Below are 24,866 nucleotides of genomic sequence, written 5' to 3' on the forward strand. Positions count from 1 at the left end.
GAGCGTTTGCAAGGTGCTGCCGGGGAGGGATCGCCCAGTATAGACGATAAGCCCGAGTCCCTTCCCTGGTTCTGAGCCAGTCACGCTTCCGCTAGCGGTTGCTCTGCTGCCTGGACAGCACTGGAGTTGTCTGGCTTTAAACGCTTCCAGTCTGCAAGGTGAAATGGCATCTCGTGTGGTTTTATGTGCATTAAGCTAACAGGAGGGGCATCTTCCCAACACGCTTATTGGTCATTCTTGTTTCTTCTGTAAAATGCCTGCTTATGGATTTATAGCCCTCTGGGGGAGGGAGAGCACTATCTTTTTCTTCTTTAGAGATAGTTTGTATAAAGTACTCCGGACACTGATCTTTTGTTAGTTACAGGAGTTGCAAATGTTTTATTCCAGCATATGGCTTATCAGTTTACACACTCTATTATGTCCAAGTTCTTCTTTTAAGTTATCATTTATTATTTTCTTAATGATTTGTGCTTTCTGTGACTTGAAAGCCTCCCCTATCCTGACGTCATATGAATGTTCTTATCTATTTTCTTCTAAAAGTATGTTTTCATTTCAAACTAGGGTTCCTTATGTGTTTAGAATTTATTTCTATTCTTGGTGTGAATCAGAGCATCACTCTAATTTTTTAGCTAGATAATAAATTGTCCCATATTATGTATTGAATAGTCTGTCCTTTCCTCACAAAACTGCAGTGCCAGCTTTGTCATATGTCACCGTCTTCATTACTTCTGCTTTACAATAAAAATTTTGGTATGACAAGACTCCTTACGTAGTTAGAGGTGTTTGGCTACTCTGGACGGTTTTTCTTTCATTTAAATTTTAGAATCAGATCATTGAGTAAAAACTTTTTTTAACTGAAATTGCATTGAATCTATTGCTCGATTTGAGGAAATTTGACCTCTTTGTAGAGTTAAATATATCTATTTATAAACATGGTATGTTTCTCCATTTATTTAGGTCTTTAATATCTTTTAATAAAATTTTAGAATATTCTACACAAAAATATTACACATTGTTAGATTTATTGGCGCCTTACACTTTTGCTATTGTAAATATATTTTTATTGTTTTCCTTTATTTTTTACTTGTATATACTCATAGGGTACAAGTGCAATTTTGCTACACTGATATTAATATATTGCATAGTGGTGAAATCAGGGCCTTCAGTGCTCCCGTCACTGCAGCAGCCCACACAGTACCCACCGAGCACCTCCCATCATCCACCTCCTCCCACCCCCAACCCCTCCAGGTCTCCATTGTCCATCATTCCTCACTCTGCTTCCATGTGTACACATTATTTATCTCCCACTTGTCAGTGAGAACATGCTGTATTTGTCTGCCTATGTCTGAATTGTTTCATTTAGGATAATGGCCTCCATTCCATCCATGTTACTGCTTACTTTCTGATGAATGTTATTTCCCTATGTGTACATAAGTGTTGATCGATTAGATCCAATTTAATGGTGAGTACCTGTGGTGTTTGTTTTTCCATTCTTGTGATACTTCACTTAGAAGAATGGTCTCCAGTTCCATCCAGGTTAGTACAAGAGGTACTAGTTCACCATTGTTTTTATGGCTGAGTAGTACTCCATGGTATACATATACCACATTTTATTAATCCACTCATGGACTGATGGGCACCTGGGTTGTTTCCACATCTTTGCAATTGTGAATTGTGCTGCTATAAACATTTGAGTGCAGGTGTCCTTTTATAGAATGTCTTTTTTTCCTTTGGGTAAATACCCAGTAGGGGGATTGCCGGATCAAATGGTAGGTCTAGGAAGAACTTTTAGTTCTTTGAGGTATCTCCATACTACTTTCCATGGAGGTTGTACTATTAATAGTTTGTAGTCCCACCAGCAGTGTAGGAGTGTTCCTAACTCTCCACATCCAAGCCAACATTTGTTGTTTTGGGACTTTTTGATAAAAGCCATTCTCACTGGAGTTAAGTGATGTCTCATTGTGGTTTTGATTTGCATTTCCCTGATGATTAGAGATGTTGAACATTTTTTCATATGTTTCTTGGCAATTAGTCTGTCTTCTTTTGAAGAGTTTCCGTTCATGTCTTTTGCAAACTTTTTAATGGGGTTGATTTTTTTCTTGATGATTTGCTTGAGTTCTTAATAGATTCCAGTTATCAGCCCTTTATTGGATATATAGCATGAAAATATTTTCTCCCATTCTGTAGGTGGTCTATTTGCTCTAATGATTGTTTCCTCAGCTCTGCAGAAGCTTTTTAATTTGATCATGTCCGATTTATTTAGTTTTGTTGTTGCTGTGATTGCTTTTGGGGGTCCACTTCATAAATTCTTTGCCTAGGCCAATATCTATAAGAGTTTTCTAACATTTTCTTCTAGAATTCTTATAGTTTCATGCCTTAGGTTTAAGTCTGTTACCTACCGTGAGTTGATTTTTGTGAGGGGATGAGAGGTACAGATCCTGTTTCAGTCTTCCACATGTGGCTACCAGTTTTCCCAGCACCATTTATTGAATAGGGATTCTTTTCCCCAGAGTATGTTTTTGTCTGCTTTGTCAAAGATCAGATGACTGTATGAGGATGGTTTTATATCTGGGTTCTCTCTTCTGATCAATTGGTCTATGTTTCTGTTCTTGAGTCACTTTTTAAATAAAATTTTAAGACTTCATGGAAATCTATTTTGGATGAATTCAACTTAAAGTCCCCACTTTTGTTAAAAGCTTTTTATTTTTGACAGATAAAAATATCAATCATATTTATTTATATGCCTTCATCTTTATTTGTTTATTATTCATTTAGCCTTTGTGTTTAACAAAAACAAAACCAGGCAAGTGTCATTGAATTGAAGGTTCTAGGAGTTGCCTTCTTGTGTAACTGTGTAGAAGATCTAGCCTGGAGCTACATAAGGGCAAATTGGGACATCCTGCCAAGAATCACATAAGTGATGAATGAGTACTTATATATAGCCCAGCATAATAATAATCACCTTTTCTATTTGCACAGTGGCTTACTCGTGGGAACTTTTTACAGGCATGACCTTATAAATCTTGGTGGCCTTTCACTAAGTTATTCTCTATATTGATCAGATGAAGAAAGCAAGTAACAGAAAAAGAAAAGTTTTCTGTTGTCACTGTATAGCAAAATTAAGCCAGCAAAATTAGTTCAGACAGTAAGTGCATAACCAGATACATGACCAAAATGGCATTATCCAACTTCCTGGACCAATTTATTCACCTGGCTTGCCTTCAAATTATTTGGGCTATTTCTAAAAATCAACTCCATTTTCAAGGGTCATTTAATTCCGTTTCTTTATCTCACCCAGGTGATTTTTAAAGCCTCAGAGGGGACAGTGGTTTCAGAAATAGGCCTGGTACTATTTGAAAGAGAACGTTACAGAGACTTACCTGGGATTCTCGATTCTACACTGACTCATGATATGATTCCAAGGGATTCAGTTAAACTTGTCTGTAAAAAGACAACAGTTATTTGCTCTATGTGCCTTTGAGGAGTGGTAAAAGAACCAGGATAATGGATAACTTTACTGAACAGTTATAGAATGTTTTCTATAACCTTCATGAGAGGATACTCCGTATAGGGAGGACTCCTGTGCACAGGGGGTTTTGCCACTTACTAACTGCATTCGCTCTGTGCCTTACTTTCTTCAACTGAAAAATGGGAATAATCAGGGGATTGTATTAAATGAGGTCATATATAAAGTGCTTGGCACACAGCAAAAGTTCTCATGCTAGCTGTGGACAATGAGAGAGATGCCCAGAGGAATAATGGCATATTTACTTACCACCTAGACCTCCTCCTAGACGCTATAAATACATTCTTTTCTTTCTATCCCTGACACCTAGCACATAAACGAAACTCTAATTTGAGAAGAGATTTTGTAAAGTAAACAAATGGCTGAAGACCCAGCTTCTACTTCCAGGGGCTAAAATTTCTGTTGGTGACTGACACAGACGCAAGCTAATACAGAAGTCAAACAATGCACACGAACTTTGAAAATTAAATTATTTCCCTAACTCTACAAGCTATAATTTCCCAGAACATGTTTCCTGTTCATCCTCATGTTGCAACACTTAGATCTTGAAATAAACTGCACGTTTCAAATGCTTAGAGAAATAAAATAAACATTCCCTAATATAAAAAACTAAAAACTGCCAAAGTTTTTATTTCAGTCTTTCCAATAGCCCCATAGGGGCAAAATAATGTGCCATGAACAGGCCTCACTCCAAACATGCTCCAGCGGGGAGGGGAAATAAACCGGGAAGCAGGAAGCGGGAAGTGGTACAGGTGTACTCATTGCCCTCCCAGAGTCGTTATTTGGCCTCTAAGGAGAACTCTGGATCCTGGTCAGCCTCCCAAGTCCCATCTCTCGCCTTTCCCTCCGCACCAGGAAGTGCACGCTCCACGCACATACACTCACTCAGGGCCTTGGCACCGTCTTCTTTGCCTCCAGCACCCTGGCAGAGTAAATTCTGAGCTGTCCTTCAAAACTGGACCAGGTATCACTACCTCCTGAAAGCCTACCCCGCACCAGTCTCCCACGTTACGCCTTGGTTACCTCCAGTACAGCATTCATCACACAGTAAGCTCGACTTGCTGTTGTGTCTGCCTTTCTTCCTCACTGTGCTGCCCTTTGTTTCCAACCAATCACTCAGCACAGTTCTTGGCACAAAGTAGACCACGGTAAATGTTACGTCGGTGAACAAATGTCGGGTGGGTGATGGATGCATGAAGAGTTCCCCTGAGTCGACAAGGAGGGCTGAGCCTTGCCTGGGGTGCTGCTGACTCCACCCCAGGAGGGCTGACGCTCAGCAGAACGCGGAGGGCAACACAGCTCATTAACTCGCACGACGATGACGATGACGCAGGGAGAACAGCTAGTGGCAAAGTCAGTGACACCTCAGACCTTCTGACTCATCATCCAGGACCTTGTCAGTGCTCCCCGGGGATTCAGCGTGAGATCTGAACTGGCATTTGACTCTGCGGTCCCAAATATTTTATCCTTGCAACTGGGAAAAGAGAAGGAAAACTTACACAGCAAAAAGGCTACAAGGAGCAATATTGTCTGAAATTTCTATCTCCATAAATTTAAATGTAAATTTAATTCTAGCTTAATTTCACATTGAATTAATTTAAGTTTTAAAACAAATTTAAAACTGAATTAAGGCTGGGCGTGGTGGCTCACGCCTGTAATCCTAGCACTCTGGGAGGCCAAGACGGGCGGATTGCTCAAGGTCAGGAGTTTGAAACCAGCCTGAGCAAGAGCGAGACCTCGTCTCTACTATAAATAGAAAAGAAATTAATTGGCCAACTAATATACATAGAAAAAAATTAGCCGGGCATGGTGGTGCATGCCTGTAGTCCCAGCTACCTGGGAGGCTGAGGCAGGAGGATCGCTTGAGCCAGGAGTTTGAGGTTGCTGTGAGCTAGGCTGACGCCACGGCACTCACTCTAGCCTGGGCAACAAAGTGAGACTCTGTCTCAAAAAAAAAAAAAAAAAAAGAAAACTGAATTAAACTACATATGAAAGAGATAAGCATTTACTTTAAGAAAACATCAATGTTTATTTATTAAATTTAAAAATTTATTAAATTTTACTTATATTTATTTTGTTTTATTTAATAAATAATCCATCACACATGCCACACACTCTCATATTAATATCTTCATGCATCTACTCTTGTTTTCCCTCTGCCTGGAATGATAGTTCCCTCAAATAATATTTAATCAGCAAGTATTTATTGTGTAATAAGGCACTAGAGAGCCAGAGGTGAAAAACACAGTGTGGCCAGAGTTCTCACGTTGCCTGCCGTCAGAGGAAGACAGCCGTTAAAGTGGGTTCTGAGTGTCTTGCATTTGGGGGTACCGAGCAGAAGGCAGATGGAGGAGGGGGCGCAAGGCAGTCCCGGAAGAAATGAAGCAGGAGATGAGATCTGAACGTTAGGCAAAGGGTGTGACTGGAAGAGAGGAAGAGGAAAAAGCAGAACCCCTCATTGAAGAAACAGCCTCTGCTACTCTCTGTGGAGGAGAGAAAACATTTCTAGATGCTGAAAGGATGCAGGATCTCTGGGGCAGAGAGAGGGAGGGGGGCTCAGAGGAAATGAGGTAGACCAGCCATACCTTCCTCAAAGAGTAAATATGAAACTCCAAAGCTATAAACAAAGTCCCAAGCTATAAACAAAACAAAACACACTCCAGAAATAAAATCATACTATTTGTTTTCTTTTCAGAGGTTGTACCCAGTAGATGTAGAAGCTAAGTTAGCAGTGACTCCTGCAACATGCTGTACTTTGGGGAAAGACATCCGTTTCTCATGTGTAGCTGTGCAGCTTGGTCTCTACCCAAGCTCTGCCCACTGACCCTTGCGTGATTCCATGCTACCCAGCATTCAACGGCAAATCCAAATTCCAAGTCAGTCACTGGCATGAGCATGAATCACCAAGGAAGCACGTTCCAAACTGAGTAAGAATGACTAACAAAAAGCTGTATGAGCTGTCAATTGCTTCGCAGCACATAATGCCAAATCTTAGCCTCTTAAACAATAAGCATTTATTGTCTCACGCAGTATCTGTAGATTCTGAATTTGGGAGCAGATTAGCTAGGTAGTTCTTTCTGGCTTAGGGACTCTCACGAGGTTGAAGTCAAACACCAGCTAAGGCTGCAGTCCTCCAAAGGCTTGGCTGGGCTAGAGGACGTGTTTCTAGGTGTCTCACTCACAGGCCTGGGGGGTTAGTGCTGGCTGTCTGCAGGAGGGCTGCAGTTCCTCCCCTTTGAATAGAGGGCGGCTTGAGTGTCCTCCCAACATGGCAGCTGGCTTCCCCCAGAGCAAGCAACTCATGAGACAGTAACGTGAAAGCCACAGTGTCTTTTATGACCCAGTCTCAGAAGTCACACACCATCATTTCTGCAGTATCTTTTGGGTACAGAGGTCAGCCTGTGTATTCAGTGTGGACAGGGAAAATCCAAGGCTGAGAATACCAAGGGGGGCGGGGAATTATGGGGACCATCTCGGAGGCTGGCCACCACAAAAGCTAGTGAATATTTCTAGTCTGAAAGGCTATGTCTGGTGACAGGTGCTAGCCTTGGAGTCACTCAGATCTGTATTTGAGTCACAACTCTGCCGCTGACTACGTCACCTTAGCCTAGCTACTACTTAATCTTTCTAAGCTCCGGTTCTCTCATTTGTAAGATGGGACTAATAACACCTGCCTTGTTAGACTATTTTGAAGATTAAGTATGGATAATTATGATGGCTGGCAAGTAGGAGGCACTGAAGAATCGCTATTATAGCTACAAGGTAAGTGAATTGTTACTATAGAAACACAGTTGGAAGTCATTATCCACACAACCCTATGTCAAATTCTAAGGGGTTTTTTTCCATTTGTTTTATTATCACCACACATTCTCTTATAACATAGTGAGAGTCAAACACAGGGGGAAGAAAAGGTACACGAAGCTAAAAAAGAAATTATTTACTTTTATATATTTGAATACATGTAGAAACCATAAGGACTTTAAGAGCCAGACGTGAAGTCAAACAGCTGTGAAGCTATTTCAGTTCTTTTGCATGGCTGAAGTTCATATTATAATATGATGAACTTACAGAAACATGGAAATAAGACAGGAAGGGAAAAAACACCAATACTGAGCTAAATGGGTTATTCAAAAATATACCTCCTCTGAAGAAAACAAAATAAATTATCTCAAAAAAAAAAAAAGACAAGTTCAAATGGTCAAGTTCTGTCTCACATCAAAATGAAACGTTTTTCCAACATTGCTACTGGTTTAAAAGGTTAAACAATGTTCTATACTCAGGAATTTGAGAGTTTGTGCTTTGGCTTGGTTTTAAATGTCTCTGACCTTAGTTTCTTCCCTGGTAAAATAATAAAAACTTGAGAAGAGAGTTCTTCATCTGCATACTCAAAATATTAGTTCTCTAAATTTATATGCTAAGAGCGTATGTGGAAAGAGCCCAGACCTGGCTCCGGCAGGCTTCTGTTTGCTGAGCATATCTCTCACTCTCTTTTTCCTCATCTCCCCAATGAAGAGATATCCACTGTGAACAGGATTTTTCCAGACAATGGAGAAAGAAAAACAAAAGGGAAAAAAGTTAAATGAGATGATATTTTTATATATATAAAAAAATTTTTAATTACAAGTTCCTTCTGGGAGAAAAAAACTGAAGAATTATTTTCAGGGATTACTACATTCAAATGATGTTTTTACAGATTTTATTTAGTCACTGTCTGAAGTGGTAGATTTACCATAAACCTAATGAAGCTGAAACTTCTATCACTTGAATGAGGCTATTCTAATTCAATACTCATTGTTTATACCTAATTTTCTATGTTTTTCTTAAAGAAGTCCCCCATATGGTATAAGCTTCAGGCCTTACAAAACTGAATCTGCCCCAGTTGCTGTTGTTAAAGATGCATTTTTTAACAAAGACTAATTTTCTAAACATTATAATCAGGATTTTATACCAGTAAATGGGATATTATTTACTAATAGGTAGTTTAACAAACCTATATAAGAAGTTATTATTATGCTATAAAAGGATGTTTCCAAAATGATTGGTTCCTAGAAAATATGGAAATAAAATTTATTCCCTACACAGACATAACTTTTTTTGGAACATTCATATGATTATTATATAAACCATATAAGTCAGCATAACAGATTATATAACATTTTAATGTAGAATTTTATTTTAGACTAAACCATAGATAAAGGTGATAAGATCTTTATTTTTCTTCTTAAAAGAGAAAAAACCCAATAAATATTGCTTATCCATACTACTGTATTCTATATTTTAGGGGTTTTGAAGAACTAGAGTTTCCAGAAATCCAAAAGTTACTCTACTGACAATAATTCCTGTTTGAATTGAGAAGTGGCATAAAATAGTTAAGAGAACCAAGTGCTGTCTGGGTCCCAATCTCATCTAAGTTGCTCAGCACATCTGCCCTTTAGTTTGCCTCCTGTCAAAGGAGTGAAAAGCTGTAAGGATTAAATCACTGCATTTGTGACGTGCTTAGAAAACTAGCATATATAAGCACTATATAAGTATTACTGAAAATACCTTTGGCAGATTTCTAACTCAGACTGTCATCTCATAAATTGCTTCATCCACCTGGGTAAGGATTGAAAACTTCTATCCCACTGTCATTCTCCCATTAGTAATGACATCTTGCTTTTAGATCACCTGCTAAATTGCCAATTTTTAGTGGAATAAACTATATTATTCATTTTTATATCTTCCTATAGTATTGTTTAGTATTCTCTCCGTAGTAAGATTCCTGAAATGAGTTTGGGGGAATTGCAAGTGGATACAGAAATAATTAAAGTAGAAAGCTGTGTGGCTTAACTTAAAGTAAATGTTTCACAGCCTGATGATCATGTGTTTTTTCAAATAGTGTTTTGATAGATTCTAAACTGTCCACATTGGGAAATATAATTATGCCCATTACTGACAAAAGGTTTTACTCTTGATGATGAATAAAGTGGAAAATTTTATTTAGGTTGAGTTATTTAAATAAAAATTGTAGAAAGGTCTTTTTCCATTATGTATTAATAAGCATATCTCTATTGGAAGGTGCCTCTTCATTTATTGCTCTACCTGCCATGAAGGAGAAGGCTGACCTGAGATGATCTGACTTTGAACTTTCACCAGTGACTGGGTTCATAATAATAAAACCAAGTGTGTTTTATTGTGGTCCTAACCTGCTTCTGTACCTATGAACACCAAGTGATCAGGACATGCACGTGAAAGTCCTGAGGTGATGCTGTAAAGCATGGTAAATGTTTAACTGCAACACCACGTGCCCTTTCGTAAAGTCTTATATCTAAGAGATGGGGAGGAGTTGTGTTTGTTATTTTCCATGTAGTTATATAAATGGTCATTAATTAATCATAAATAATAAGCATACATCATTATGAAATGTTTGGTTATGCTGACCCCACAGTTTTTGGGAGCTTTCTTTAGACCCCCAAAGAGCAATAGCATTGTTTATTTCTGAAATCAAAAGAAAGAAAATCATTTTGCTGTGTGCCTGTCAGTTTTTTTGATGGTGCCAGAAGGCTATCTAACCATAAGCTAAGTAATTTTGAAAACCTTTTAGAAATTCATAATTAGGCACAGAGTAATAACTTTAATTTTGTTAACCCATTTTTGACTAGGTCTAGCCCTAGTTCTACAATCTCTTAATAAAAATGACAATAAGCTAAAGTTTATTAAATATCTCCTCCTAAACCCTAGTCACAAATTAGTTAATTCAAGCTTCACAATAACCTTATGAAATAGGAGCCATTATTATCACATTTTCTAGGTAGAAAACTGAGGCTTGGAAAGATTAAGTGCTTAAGTCCCAAATAAAAGAGATGGACTCAATATAACACTCTAAATCCAATACTCTTTCCACTTCAGTATACTGCAACTTCTACCACCTTTAACTTCCTTCCATTGTGGAGTAACAGAATTGGGCTACATGATATAGACCACCTACCATAGTGGGCTGATTCTGATACAAGAGTTAGATATGGCACCAAAAGCATGAATGACAAAAGAGATAATAAATAAATTGGATTTCATCAAAATAAAATACAGACACTATCAAGAAAGTGAAAGACAATACACAGCATGGAAGAAAATACTTGCAAATCACATATCTCATAAAGGTTTAGTATCCAGAATACATAGAAAGAATTCTTTCAATTCAATAATAAAAAGACAACACATTTAATAACGGGCAAAGAATTTGAATAACTTTTTCACCAAAGAAGTTACATAAATGGGTGGTAAGATGTGACAGGGTACTCAACATCATTAGTCATTAAGAAAATGAAAATTGGGCCGGGCGCGGTGGCTCACGCCTGTAATCCTAGCACTCTGGGAGGCCGAGGCGGGCGGATTGCTCAAGGTCAGGAGTTCAAAACCAGCCTGAGCAAGACCCCGTCTCTACCATAAAAATAGAAAGAAATTAATTGGCCAACTAATATATATAATATAAAAAATCAGCCGGGCATGGTGGCTCGTGCCTGTAGTCCCAGCTACTCGGGAGGCTGAGGCAGGAGGATTGCTTGAGCCCAGGAGTCTGAGGTTGCTGTGAGCTAGGCTGACGCCACGGCACTCACTCTAGCCTGGGCAAGAAAGCGAGACTCTGTCTCAAAAAAAAAAAAAAAAAGAAAAAAAAAAGAAAATGAAAATTAAAATCACAATGAGATATCACTTCACATCACTAGAATAGCTACACATAAAAAGATAAAATAACAAGTGTCTGTGAACATGTAGAGAAACTGGAACCCTCATATATTGTTGGGAATGTAAAATGGTGCAAGCACTTTGGAAGACTGTTGGGCATGTGACCCAGGAGGTTCACTCCTAAGTATGTACCCAAGAGAATTAATTGAAAGCATATGTCCACACAAAAACTTATACATGGTTATTTTTCAATTATACCTCAATAAAGCCAGACTAAGACCTGTCCAATAATAATGCTTGTAAATAGATATTCACGGCAGTATTATTCGTAATAGCCAAAAAGTGGAAACAATCCAAATGTCACCTACTGGGTGGATAAATAAAATGTGGTTTATCCATAGAATGGAATGTAACTTGGCCATAAAAAGGAATGAAGTACTGTTAAATGCTACAATATATATTTAAAAAGCTAGTCACAAAAGGCCACATGGTTCCATTTACGCAAACAATAGGCAAATGTACAGAGATGGAAAATAGATTACTAGTTCCCAGGGCTGGGGTATAGGGACAAAGGGAATTGACTACTAACGGGTACAGGGTTTTGGGGGGAGGGTGATGAACATGGTCTAGAATTAGATAGTGGTGATAGTTGCACAGCTCTGTTTAGCGACACTAAAATGACTGAATTGTACCCTTTGAAAGGCTGGATTTTGTAGTATATAAATTATTTCTCAATAAAACTTTTTTTAAAGCTAATGAGAGATTCTTAAAAGCCATTTCTTTTTTGAAAGTTCATATTCTGTTAGTACAAAGTGTAAATAACTTCTCCCTGACTAATAAATTGGCTTCCTGATTTTCAAAAACATGGACACATTTTCATTAAACTAGATCTTCTCCATCAGTCTTTTATTTATTTGACATTTAGCTTTTCACAAACACTTCCCTTTTATCTTTTCACTGAAATTGTGTAGTGTTACAGTGGGGACGTGTGAGGATGAGCACAGCAAGAAGAGGAGTTGTGTCAGGACTTGCCAAGACCGCCCCACTCAGAGATTCAGCACAAGGACCCACGAACTCAGTATATGGCTGTGCTCGTGGCTAATATGTATTACAGCGGTCCGGGAAGCTGATTCATGAGGGAAAAGACACAGGTGGAGGCGGCAAGAATCCATGTCCAGGCTTCTGTAGGCTCTCTCCCCTCTTGAAGGGTCACAGAGAGCACACTCGTGCCCCAGCCACAAAAATGTAGCAACATGTGTGCGACGTTTCTGCCCAGCAAGTCCCATTAAAGACTCAGGACCCAAGATTTTTAACGGCCCCCTTTACATTTTTATTTCTCTGGTTTCCTAAATGTAAGACATTATCTCACTAATAGATGATTTCTCATAAAAACCACATGTTTGCATATAGTTCTGCATCTTCCAAATTAACAGTTTGATTTAAAAATTGTCCTGAAAATATCAAAGTTCATGGAAATCAATAAATTGTTTATTTCTGTAAATTTAAGGGGCACAAGTAGAGTTTGTTACATGTGTATAATCATACAGTGGTAGAGTCTAGGCTTTTAGTGTACCCATCACCCAACAGGTAATTTTTCATCCCTCACCCTCCTAGCACCCTCCCCCCTTTTTTGTCTCCAGTGTCCTTTATACCACTCTGTGTGACCATGCATAACCATAGGGTGCCTCCCAGTTGTAAGTGAGAGCATGCAGTATTTGTTTTTCCATTCCCGAGTTACTTCACTTAGGATAATGGCCTCCAGATTCATCCAAGTTGCTGCAAAAGATATTATTTCATTCTTTTTAATTGTCCATGGTAGATATTTAACATATAGCACATTATCTTTATCCACTCATTGGTTGATTCCATATCCTTGTGATTGTGAATTGCGCTGCAATAAACATACAAGTGCAGGTGTCTTTTTGATATAATGATTTTTCTTCCTTTGGGTAGATACCCATTAGTGGGATTGCAGGATTGAGTGGTAGATCCACTTTTAGTTCTTTGAGAAATCTCCATACTGATTTCCATAGAAGTTGTACTAATACTTTTTTTGCTAAATTTTAACTTCAGTCCTTTGAAAAAGTAGACAGTAAATTCTTCTTTAGCAGCAGTATTGATACATTACATATTCCAAAATCTTCAAAGTTCTTCCTTAACCATCCGGCAGGCACATGGAGAAACCTTACTTTACTGGACTTGGTGGTCCCAGTGATCAATTTGGCTGCCATGGAGAAAACATTCCTCATAGAGATTATCTAAGAAGAGACCTTCCATGTAACTTTCCATGTTTAATCTTCACAAAGAATCAGATTATCTTAAATTTCCAGATTAATCAACAAGATACAATAGATGAACTATTAGCTGGCTAAACCAGTGTCCAAAATAATAACTATCTCCCACTTAAATTGCCTTCCACTGAGACAGGGTTTTGCCAAGACTAAAAACAGAAGTTCCCTCTAGAAAAACTGAAAAAATGATTGCTTCCTCCAAAATGTGAAAAAGTTAATTTGTTAGTAAAGAGTATAAACAGACCTAGAATGCATAAAGTAATAATCCCATGCAGCTTGGGCCTTCGCTGAACTACCCTGGGGACCATGTAAAGGTGACAACCTGGTGCATGTTCTATGGGAACATCTGAGAGCCTCAGGAGACTCTCATATCTATGTCAATTGTTAAAACACTAGAGATATTAGTCTGTAGAGGCAAATATCAGAGGTCAGGTGGAGAGAGTAGGGCATGAGGGTCAAGTCAGTTTATCATGTGACAGAGCAGGTCTACATGGCCTGAAGGGCTAAAAGTGGAACAAACAAGTAGAAAGAGATAGGCAGTCCAATCATTACTGGAAAAAGAACTCTGAGCAACCAGAATTGCTCAAGGATGACTGGGCTGCCTTGAGTAGTAATGAGTTGCCTGTAGCCAGAGGTATTCAAGTCTTTGATTGATTCATTCAGTATTCCTCATTCCTTTATTGAAGGCTTACTCTGGAGGCTCAACAGGTAAAGGACATAGTCATGGTACCTGCTCTCAACCAACTTAGATTCTGGTGGGGTGATTTCAGATGTGTAGAGGAGATTCAAATATACATACAGGTAAGAACTGTGAAGTGTTTCCTAATCTGTAATTCTATGAAATAAAACCCATAGGTTTTTCCACATTTGGAGTATCCCAAATATGGTTTTTTCCTTTTCTTCTTTCTTTTCTTTTTCTTTTTCTTTTTATTTTTTTTATTTAATAGAGACAGGGTCTCATTCTGTCACCCAGGCTAGAGTACAGTGACACAATCATAGGTCGATGTACTTGAACTCCTGGGCTCAAGCTATCCTCCTGCCTCAGCCTCCCAAGTAGCTAGGACTACAGGTGCTCACCACTGCACTCAGTTTTGGGGATATTTTGTGTGTGTTTTGTTATTATTATTTGTAGAGGCAAGGTCTTACTGTGTTGCTCAAGCTGGTCTCAAACTCCTAGCTGGCCTCAAGCAAGCCTCCCGCCTCAGCCTCTCAAAGCACCGAGATTATAAGCATGAGCTACCATGCCTGGCCCAGTTTTTTTCTTACTAAGTGTGAACCAACCAAATTAATAACCCTTAGCTATGAAACAGCCTGAAGCTAGCTCAGAGAATGTTTCAGATACTATTAGGATCAACTGCAGGTCTCCAAAGTACATTAATGAAGAAGACTCAAAACCATTTTTCTAAAGTTAACTACTTAAAATCACCCTTTTGCTTTCAGCTGCAGTTCTTATAACTTAGAGTTACACATGTTTTATGATTAAAAGATACCCTTCCTTCAGAAAAATGGAATAACAATGATTCGTAATTAGGAAAGAAGCATGAGGCTGATCAAAAAACATGCTAGAAAGGATTTGAGAATATGGTTAGCATCTGGTCTCAGAATTGAATTCTTTAATGCACAAAACTGGTTAAGTACAATCTATTCTTGCCTATTAATTATAATCAGTGAAGTTCATTTTCTAATCACTTTCCTAATCACCATATTTCAAGATATGATCATTTTACCTTAATCTGAATTTAACTATGATGTCAGACTGAACTCCCAGTCTGGTTTGGAATCACAGCCTCTTGTAGCCAAAAGTCGTCTTAGAGTGTGCCTGCCTTGACAGGAGGCTGGGGAGAGAAGCCATGGGGGAATTCCAGAATTCAGTCTCACTGAGCCTCCCAGCATGGCTCCAGGCAACACAGAATTCACAAACACTTCTCTATGGAAAATTAGCTTGCGTTCACAAACACTCATTTTCTTTCTTTTTATTAAGCTTCTTTTCATTGCTAAGACTAATCTCCCCCAAAAATCTATTAGTAAACTAAGTATTAATCGATGTTAGAATGCTGGAAGTTTCAAAGAGAAACAGAACAAATGTCAGGGACTGAAAAGTCAAAAACAGCAAGAGAGAGCCGGCCACTGAGTTTTCAGAACAAGAAAGTGTGTTTTTTTCCAGCCCTATTGAGGTATAATTGAAAAATAAAATTGTATATATTTAATGTGTACGAAGAAATGGTTTGAGATAGATATACACTGTGAAATGATTATCACAATCAAGCTAATTAACATATCCATCACCTCACACAGTTACCTTTGATTTTGTTTGTGTGATAAGAACTCTTAAGTCCACTCTCTTAGCAAATTTGAAGTATGCAATACACCAACAGTGTATAAAGGTTCTTTTTTCTTCACATCTTTGTCAACACTTGTTATTTTTTGTCTTTTTTATAATAGCCATCCTAACACATGTAAGGCAGTATCTCACCATGGTTTTGATTTTCATTTCTCTAATGATAGTGATGTTGAGCAACTTTTCATTTACCTGTTGGCTATTTGTATGCCTTCTTTTGAAAAATATCTATTAAAATTCCTTTGCACATTTATTAATAGATATTTTCCAAAGAAGGCATACAAATAGCCAACAAGTAGATGAAAAGTTGCTCAACATCACTAATCATTAGAGAAATGAGTTGCTATTGAGTTGCATGAGATCCTTATATATTTTAAATATTAACCTCTTGTCAGGTATATGGTGCATATATTTTTTCCCAATCCTTAGGTTGTCTCCTCACACTGTTGATTGTTTTCTTTACTGTGTAGAAGCTTTTTAATTTGATGCAATCTCATTTATCTATTTTTTCTTTTGTTGCCTGTGCTTTACAATTAAATACAAAAAATCATCCATTCATTATTAAAACTTTCAACAAAATAGGTACAAAAGGAACTTCCCTCAACAAAGGCCAGACAAATGTAAAGAAGCTTTTTCCCTGTTTTCTTCTAGTAGTTTTAAATTTTGAGGTCTTACATTTAAGTCTTTAGTCCATTTTGAGGTAATGTTTATATATAGCATAAGGATATAATTTCATTGTTCTGCGTCTGGATGTCTAGTTTTCCCTCCACCAACTATTGAAGAGACCATCCTTTCTTGGCAATTTGTCAAAGATCAGTTGACCAAAGCTGCATGGATTTATTATAGGCTTCTATATTCTGTTCCATTGATCCACATGTCTGTTTTTATACCAATATCATACTGTTTTGATTGCTATAGTTTTGTATTATTTTGAAATCAGGCAGTGTGATGCCTCTGGCTTTCTTCTTCTTGCTCAGAAATGCTTTAACATTCTTTTGTGGCTCCATATGAATTTTAGGATTGTTTTCTCTAATTCTGTAAAGAATACCATTGGGATTTTGATAAGGATAGTGCTGAATCTGTAGATCACTTTTTGTTATATGGACATCATAACAATATTAATTCTTCTACTCCATAAATACAGAGTATCTTTCCATTTATCATATTTTCAATCTCCTTCATCAGTGTTTTCTAACTTTTAGTGTACAAGTCTTTCACCTCTTTGGTTAAATTAATTCCTAAGTATTTTATTCTTTTTTGTTGCTATTGTGAATGGGACTGTTTTCTTGATTTTCTTTTCAGATAGTTCATCATTTGTATGTAGAAGTGCAATCGATATATGTATGTTAATTTTGTATCATGCAACTTTACTGAATTTATTAGTTCTAACAGTTTTTTGGTGAAGTCTTTAAGGTTTTCTACATATATGATCATATTACCTTCAAATTGGGATAATTTTACTTCTTCCTTTCTGATTTGGGTGCCTTTTATTTCTTTTTCTTGTTTAATTGCTCTGGCTAAGACTTCCAGTACTATGTTGAAAAGAAGTGGCAAGAGTGGACATCCTTGCCTTGTACCAGATCTTAGAGAGGAAGTTTCTAGTTTATCCCCATTGATCATGATGTTAGCTGTTGGGTTTTCATATTGACCTTCATATTGAGATAAGTTCCTTCTATACCTATTTTGTTGAAAGTTTTAATCATGAATGCATGTTGAACTTTGTCAAAATGCTTTTTCTGTGCCTATTGAGATGATCATGTAGGGTTTTTTTCTTCCATTTAGTTGAAGTGTTACATCACATTTATTGGTTTATGTTGAACCAGCCTTGTATCTCAGGGATAAATACCACTTGGTCATGATGTATAATCCTTTTATTGTGCTGTTATATTTATTATAGTTTGCTAATATTAATATTTTGTTGAGGATTTTTGCATCTGTGTTCACCAAGAATATCAGCCTGTAGTTCTTTTTCTTGTAGTGTCTTTGGAGGGGTTTTGTATCAGGGCGATTCTGGCCTCGTATAATGAGTTTGGAAATGTTCCTTCTTCTACTTTTTGGAAGACTTTAAAAATAACTATTATTAATTCTTTGAATGTTTGGTAGTATCCACCTGTGAAGCCACCTGGTCCTGGGATTTTCTTTGTTGGGAAATTTTTGAATACTGATTTAATCTCCTTATTTGTTAGTGGTCTATTCAGGTTTTCTATTTTTTCTTGACTCAGTTTTGGTAGGTTGTATGTTTCTAGGAATGTATCCCTTTCTTCCAGGTTTTCCAGTTTGTTGGCATGTAATTATTTACAATAATCCTTAATAATCCTTTTTATTGTTGTTGTTGTGTTGAGACAGAGTCTTACTCTGTTGCCTGGGCTAGAATGTCATGGTATCAGCCTAGCTCACAACAACCTCAAATTCCTGGGCTCAAGCAATCCTTCTGCCTCAGCCTCCCAAGTAGCTGGGACTACAGGCATGCACCACCATGCCCAGCTAATTTTTTCTATGTATTTTTAGTTGTCTGGCTAATTTCTTTCTATTTTTAGTAGAGACAGGGCCTTGCTCTTGCTCAGGCTGGCCTTGAACTCCTGATCTCAAGCAATCCTCCCTTCTTGGCCTCTCAGAGTGCTAGGATTACAGGCATGAGCCACTGCACCTGGTCTGCCATTGACTTTTTATTGTACGGTTTCTCCATTTAATCCTCTTTGGGTTGATTCTGTTTGGGAACATTTGAGCTTCATGAATCTGGATGTCCATATCCCTCCTAAGATTTGAGCAGTTTTCAGTCAATATTTCTTTAAATAAGTTTTCTTCCCATTTCTCTTGCTTCTCTTTCTGAAACTCTCATAATGCATATACAGGTTTGATGGTGTTCCATAAACCTCATAGAGTTTATTCATTCTTTTTTCTTTGTTCTTTTTTCTCCTCTGACTGGATAATATCAAATGATCTGTCTTTGAGTTCACAGATTCTTTCTTCTGCTTGATCAAGTCTGCTGTTGAAGTTCTCTATTGAATTTTTCAGTTCAGTTATTGTGTTATTCAGCTCCAGAATTTCTGTTAGGTTCTTTTTTATGATTTCTATCTCTTCATTAAACTTCTGATTTTGTTGATGTATTGTTTTCCTGGTTCATTGAGTTGTCTATCTGTGTTGTCCTATAGCTCACTGAGCTTCCTTAAAACAATTATTTTTAATTCTTTGTCAAGCAGTTGATAGTTCTCAATTTCTTTGAGATTGGTTATTGGGAAATTATTGTGTTCTTTTTTCTGTTCTTTGAAGTCTTTTGTTGCTGTCTTCACATTTAAAGTAGTAGTCAGCTCCTCTGGTCTTTACTGATTGGCTTCAGGAGAGAAAAACCTAACCAGCCATCCTGGTTAGGGATGTTGGGGCTTTGGGGGCTCTCAAACCTTTTCTATGGATGCACTTGCTCCACTTCTCTTGTTCCAATATGGAGTGCTTTATGGAAACTTCTGAATATAGATATGCTTACCTAGTACTTAGAAAATTTTCTACCAAATAGAAGAATGATGGCTTACATTATTAACAACTTTCTAACCACTGTGTCTTGAGTAGACCACATCTACTCAGCATAGTAAATATATCATTGCTGCTGATCAGGCTTAGACAATTAAATATTGAGGTAACTCTATGACTCCAGTGAGTGACATAAATGTGTAAATCACAGAAGAGAAAAGGGACAATGGGGCCGATAATAAGTTGGAAAATGCTTGGTTCACTGTAAGGCTTTTCAAGTCTAATAAAACATACTGATTAGGCCAGGTGTGGTGGTTCACATCTGTACTCCTAGCACTGTGGGAAGCCAGGGAGGGAGGATAACTCAAGGTCAGGAGTTCAAAACCAGCCTGAGTAAGAGTGAGAACCCATCTGTACTAAAAATAGAAAGAAATTAATTGGCCAACTAAAAATATATAGAAAAATTAGCCAGGCATGGTGGTCCACACCTGTAGTCCCAGCTACTTGGGAGGGTGAGGCAGGAGGATCGCTTGAGCCCAGGAGTTTGAGGTTGCTGTGAGCTAAGCTGACGCCATGGCACTCTAGCCCAGGCAACAGAGTGAGACTCTGTCTCAAAAAAAAAAAAACCATACTGATAGGTCATATTTAGCTGAAAGTCACTATTTTATTACTGATAAACTAGCCGCAGGAAAATCAAAAGCCTAGAGGGGGTCCCAGCTGAATTGGGTTCCAATCCCCCTCCCCCTCCAGAATATGGTATCAACCCTCTCCTGCAGTGCCTCCAATAGCATCTCCTTTTTATGTATCTGTGGGTGTTGGGGAAATATGATTGAGGAATTAATGAGATGTAGCTCATAAGATCAATATTTTGTTGCATCACCCAATATGGCTATATTAAAGACAGAAACAGGAGTTTGCAGGGTTTTGCCCTGAAGAAATATGTGAACTCATTAGTTCTCTTATCAAAGGCTGCATCACACTGGGAGGGCTCTCAAAGCTCCAATGGGGATGTTTTCCAGGAAGGCTTGCCAGTTATATCTCTGTGAAGCCTCCCTGTTTCTTGAAGGGCAAGACAGGGTAAATATGTGGCCCACAGGATGGGAGCCAGAGACAATGAGTGCCCTTTGCCAAGAGATGCGCCCGGTGGTTATAAACAACCTATTTTGTAAAGATGGGCTTCCTGCTCTCTCCTGGCTGTCTGCTTTTAAGTCCACAATAACTAGATCAAAGAAATATAAAGTCACCATACCTCTTTTGTTATACCTCTGTTAATTGATAACTACCTGTTAGAACTTAGAAGTTAGTCCTTGAAAGACTCTGTACCTGTTTGTTCACCTAGGTAGATTAGAAATTGCTAGAAGCCCTTTGAGAGGACTTTTGACCCTAGCCCACTACCTGTTACTATCTGTTAACCCATAGCACCCACACTATCTGATATGTAAATGTGTCACGATGGCAACTGGTAATTGATATCTGTGATTATAAAAACTTACGTGAATCTAACCATATTGCTGGACATTCATGGAGATATGTCCAGACTCCTGAGTACCCCTGCTGATTATTCTGATCTTTTTACATAAAACCATAAACTATACTTTAGTCTCTGTGTATTCTTTTATTCTCTCTATTTCCTATCAATTTTTTTATCCTCTGTGGCGACCCCTATCTAAGGGACCTGGCTTTGTGGGGAGAAGCAACTGATCTCCTCGTGGCCCTGCCCCCCCCACATGTGGGGCTTTTGCCAGCACATGGGACTGCCCACTGGGACTCCAGGCCATCAGTATGCCTTCCTGTCATCCCACCCCAAGTGGAAAGAGGGAAAGTAGAAGAGTTTTCTCTCCAAGTGTGACAATTCTTTCAGCCAATACAGAAATTGTGGCTTTGTAAGCAATAGAACCACTAATAACGCTTAAGGCCAATGAGCCCAAGAGTTGGCTGAGCTAGAAGGCAAATGCCATGCTAAATGCCATCTTGAATTACACACTTATTCGTTGTTCCAGGTGCTGCACCAGCCTCCTCAAATCCCCCTCTGTCTCTAAGTAGAGTCACTGCAGTTCAAGAACCCAGTCTAGGAACTGGGATAACCTTCATAATTTTCTTCTTTGAGACATAATCTCTTTGGTATTAGAGGTCCACAATCTCCTACCCACAATTCTGAGGTAGGAAGGGCTTTGAACAGCAAACAACTTTTATCATTTTGCTAGCAGAACCTGAACTGAAGTGACATGAGGCTATAAGTAGTGCTTATTGTTCTGATTTAGTAGGAATAGTCATACATTTAGCCAAAGAAATATTATTGTGTTGAATTACAGGCCAGGGACATTATGTAATATGTAACATATGTGTCATATTACCTTTCTAACACCCAAAAATATCTCTCAATTCCAAATCACATCTAGCCCTAGTAGTTTTGGATAAAGCCCTAGGAATCTGTAGTAACTTCAAAATTAGTTCTAGAGTTTCCCTTCACTATTTTCCTCAGAGGCTGAGGTAACTATGTAGGATGTGTGGCTAAAAGGAGAAGGTTACATAAGGAATTAGAAGTCCTCATAATTTCGTGGGGGGATTTAATCAGAGGAGAGTACTTTTATGGAGCCAGGAGTTAGGGCAGAGTCTTTCCAAAGACCAGGAGAACACAATATTTCCCCCTTGCACAGCCAAATCCTCATCTCTGGATACCATTTGGCTAACATTCAGCCAGGAAAGAGACTATATACAAGGAAATCTATTTCTGAATTCTTTGGAAAGGTCACCTTGGTATAAGAAGTGCTTTCTCCATATAAATAAGCTTTAAAATAATGATTTGATTCCCAAGCCAATCTAGAAAAGTTTGTTCCTGGAATAGCTAAAACAGTAGAATTTACAACATGGGATAAACTCATTTTATGAGCAAACCTAGAGACTTAAGTTCTTTTCATATTACTCTTTATGTGGAAAAATATATTCTGCATCTCCAATAATGAATTACAAAATGCCATTTAACACATAATGCATTTGTAAGTTGGATGTTGTCTGAAATATGCAGAGTGTTTTTCTAATTAATTTTCATCATGTATTATTCCAAAAACATTTATTGAGTACTTGTAATATGCACTAGGAATAAAGGGCTCAACAAAAATAACAATGAAGCAGGCTTTACAAAGTTTAAACTCTCAGGAAAGGGATAGCAGGGGAAAAAATGTAATACAGTTTAAAGTCAAGTCATCTTAATGTAAAAATAAGTATTCAATAAGGTTAAATTTTTGGTCATAACTTTACACATTAAAACTTTACTATGCTGAGTTTTGTCTTACTTAAAGGCAACTTATACCTCCAGAAATAGAGTCTGACACATTAAAAGACTTACATTTAGTAACACAAAAGTCTCTAACCTTAGCCAAGTTCAGAGAGATTTTCTAAATACATATATTTATCCCCCATATTCTACTAATAAGGAAAAGACCATCAGGAAAAGAACAATTTACAAAGTTCATATTTCCAAATATTAGATGCTGAATGATATTTGAATCTTAGAATAATGCAGAAGAAATTTATGTGTTTAAAAAATGAAGAATCCACAACTTTGCCAAAAGAGAATGGAATGCTAAAGTCTGGTAGCTATGGTCCATATTTTTAGAAAGCTTGTCACAAAGTTCTACTTGCCATACTTTTGAAAACAATAGTCTGGTGCTATTGAAATGCTGAGGTTAAATTCTCTGAGTGGAAATCAAAAAACAATAGCTACCGGCCCTGAAATCAGGAAATCCCAGGATTTCCTGGGTCTCACCACAACTGAGGAAAGGAAACCTTGGAGTTAAACTAGCCCTTTGTGTGTGGCAATATTTGCTAGAGAGGAGAAATGTCAAGAAAAGCAAAAAAGACTAAAGCCCTTACTTTCGGTGGCAGCTAATAGGGGGAGTTGAAGCTCCCAGTGTCAATGGAAATGGGAAGCGTGGGGAAAGGCGCATATTAGGGTTACTTGTGACATTAAGCCAGTTTGCACCAACTACATATTGCCAAGATAAAAAGTCAGTCCATGCTCACTGTTCTCAAGGAATAATAAGGAAATAATTAATTCCTGAATCGTGGGCATTGTGACTACCTCAATACTTTCAGATTTCAAAAAGAAATGAGGAATATAGGGGGAAAATGCCAGCCTGGAAATCAATAATTAGGATCCTCAAGAGTAGCAAATCAACTGGGCATGGTGGCTCACACCTGTAATCCTAGCACTCTGGGAGGCCGAGGCAGGAGGATTGCTCAAGGTCAGGAGTTTGAAACCAGCCTGAGCAAGAGCAAGACCCGGTCTCTACCATAAACAGAAAGAAATCAATTGGCCAGCCAAAAAAAAAAAAAAAAAAAAAAAAATATATATATATATATATATATATATATATATATATATATAGAGAGAGAGAGAGAGAGAGAGAGAGAGAGATTGAAAGAGAGAGAGAGAGAAAATTAGCCAGGCATGGTGGCCCATACCTGTAGTCCCAGCTACTTGGGAGGCTGAGGCAGCAGGATCACTTGAGCCCAGGAGTTTGAGGTTGCTGTGAGCTAGGCTGATGCCATGGCACTCTAGCCCGGGTAACAGAGTGAGACTGTGTCTCAAAAAAAATTAACTAATAAAAAGAGTAGCAAATTAAGGTCTAGGAGGCTTTAATTCTGTACTTGATGGAGTCATTAATGGGAAACTTGGAAAATGTGGAACATTTGGAAAATCATTAAGCAGGAAAACCAAATCGATCCAATAGGCCTTTGCTCAGTGTCCAGAATTGCTAAGCACTGGTCCCAACACGGAGGGGAGGAGAAAAAGGGGACTGCATTACCAAGATAGGTAAGGCACCATCTCCATGTCACCTACAACACAAGCCTGCACTCCTGTAGCCATAATTCAAGAGAAAAGTATTAATATTATGCAGCATAATTACAAAAACTAATTGCCAATCCTCATAAGATACTTTTTACATGTTACGCCCCATTCTAAGAACCTAAGGGCTCTTGTGCCTTGATTCATTCAATTATCACAACCACTATGATTCTTTCCCTTTTTATACTGAGGAAAGTAAAGTTCAGAGAGGTTAAATAATGTATTCAAGGTCACACAACTCATAAGTGGTAGATCAAGGATTTAAATCCAGGTTCCACGGGCCACTCACTTTTTAAAAAAAATTTAATTTTTAATTATTATAGGTACATAGGGTTGAATATCTTTATAGGGTGCATGTGATGTTTTGATACAGGCATACAGTGTAAATTAATCAAATCAAGGAAATTAGAGTATCCATCACCTCAGGGGTTTATCATTTGTTTGTGTTAGGAACATTCCAATTCCACTCTTTCGGCTATTTTAAAGTATATCCTAACTTATTGTTGATTATAGTCACTTTGTTGTGCTATCAAATATTGTTTGTTCTACCTATCTAACTATATTTTTGTACCCATTAAACATCCCCACTTTATCCACCCCTCCCTGCTACCCTTCCCACCCTCTGGTAACAGTCATTCTACTCTCTGTCTCCATGAAATCAAGTGTTTTTAATATTTAGGTCCCATATATGGGTGAGAACATGGAAAATTTTTCTTTCTGTGCTTGGCTTATTTC

The 24,866-nt window shown here is 38.0% G+C and overlaps 2 long non-coding RNA genes across 3 annotated transcripts in view; both read right to left on the bottom strand.

The window, feature by feature from the left end:
• LOC142873760 (uncharacterized) overlaps positions 1 to 24,866 on the bottom strand; it is a 54,620-nt gene that overhangs the window by 17,496 nt on the left and 12,258 nt on the right. The gene's annotated exons all lie outside the window — the stretch shown is intronic.
• LOC142873696 (uncharacterized) lies at positions 1,274 to 24,309 on the bottom strand. The gene is made up of 3 exons (XR_012921652.1): positions 23,747 to 24,309; positions 4,550 to 5,000; positions 1,274 to 3,441 (listed from the first exon to the last, which is right to left on the bottom strand). It is a non-coding gene; the product is annotated as an uncharacterized LOC142873696 (long non-coding RNA).

This window comes from Microcebus murinus, chromosome 11 (assembly GCF_040939455.1).
Source record: "Microcebus murinus isolate Inina chromosome 11, M.murinus_Inina_mat1.0, whole genome shotgun sequence".
NCBI classification, from domain to species: Eukaryota; Metazoa; Chordata; class Mammalia; order Primates; family Cheirogaleidae; genus Microcebus; species Microcebus murinus.